Genomic DNA, 1,249 nt, shown 5'->3' with positions numbered 1-1,249 from the left:
TGGCTCTTGCTGTTATAAATTCTTGAGAAAACAATAAATTAAGCATTCATACCTACAATCCTAACACCTAATTTTTCTTCAAAGTTTCCAGGGACATTACCTTAGAAAAGTTAGACTAATTTCAGATAGAAAACTAAACAGGTAATGGTAAATAGATGAGGCCATTCACCTAAAAAGTCCTAGACTGTAAAGTTGCCAATAGAAAACACATCTATCTATAAGTATTTTATTTATTTATTTATTTATTAAATTTATATGCCGTCCCTCTCCGGAGACTCAGGGCAGCTTACAATACACTAAAAAAGAAACCATTCTAAAAACATTTAAAAGATTAAAAAACATTAAAAACCTTAGAACGCATTCACACCATTCATGGCCGGATCTCGCCAGATCGCAAAGCGAGATCAACGGCCCCAGGCCTGCCAGAAAAGCCAGGTCTTCACAGCTTTTCGGAAGGCCAGTAGGGTGGGGATGGTCTGGACCTCAGGAGGTAACTGGTTCCAGAGAGCTGGGGCAGCCACAGAGAAGGCCCTCTCCCGCGGGCCCGCCAGCCGGCATTGTTTAGCTGATGGGACCCGGAGGAGACCAGCTCTGTGGGATCTTACCAGTCACTGGGAGCTATGCAGTAGAAGGCGGTCTTGAAGATAACCTGGCCCTGAGCCATGTAGGGCTTTAAAGGTAATAACCAACACCTTGAATTTTGCAATGTTCCTAATGTACACTTTAGAAATACTAATACAGGAACATATATTGTTTGGTGAACTATATTGCATGCTCAGTCTTTGTTATATTATGTACAAAAATGAATTTTGAATTTCATTCTCCACAAAATACAATTTATGACATAATAGTTTATTACAGAACCAGTTTGGTGTAATGTTGAAGGCATCAGGTTAGAAACTAGGAAACTCTGAATTATAGTCTTGCCTTAAATGTGAAGCCAATTTGATGGCATTAGACCAGCCTCTCTCTTTCAGCCCATGGAAGGAGGCAAAGGCAAGCCATTTCTGAAATCTTGCCAAGAAAAAATGCAGGGACTTATCCAAGCAGTTGCCAGGAGTTAACACTGATTCAAAAGTACAAAAATAATCATTTTATTTCAAAGAATGGGGACCTATTATTAGCAGTCCATAATTTTTCTGCCTAGGGGTCTTCAGGAAGATAAAAATCCACCTGTACTGAGTTTTGGCATTAAACAACCAAATCTGCACAGCTGTGAACTGAACTTTGGCATGATTTTTAATTCAAT

Source organism: Pantherophis guttatus, chromosome 2 (assembly GCF_059756535.1).
Source record: "Pantherophis guttatus breed Tessera chromosome 2, ASM5975653v1, whole genome shotgun sequence".
Taxonomy (NCBI): domain Eukaryota; kingdom Metazoa; phylum Chordata; class Lepidosauria; order Squamata; family Colubridae; genus Pantherophis; species Pantherophis guttatus.
Note: the sequence above shows the minus strand (reverse complement) of the source record.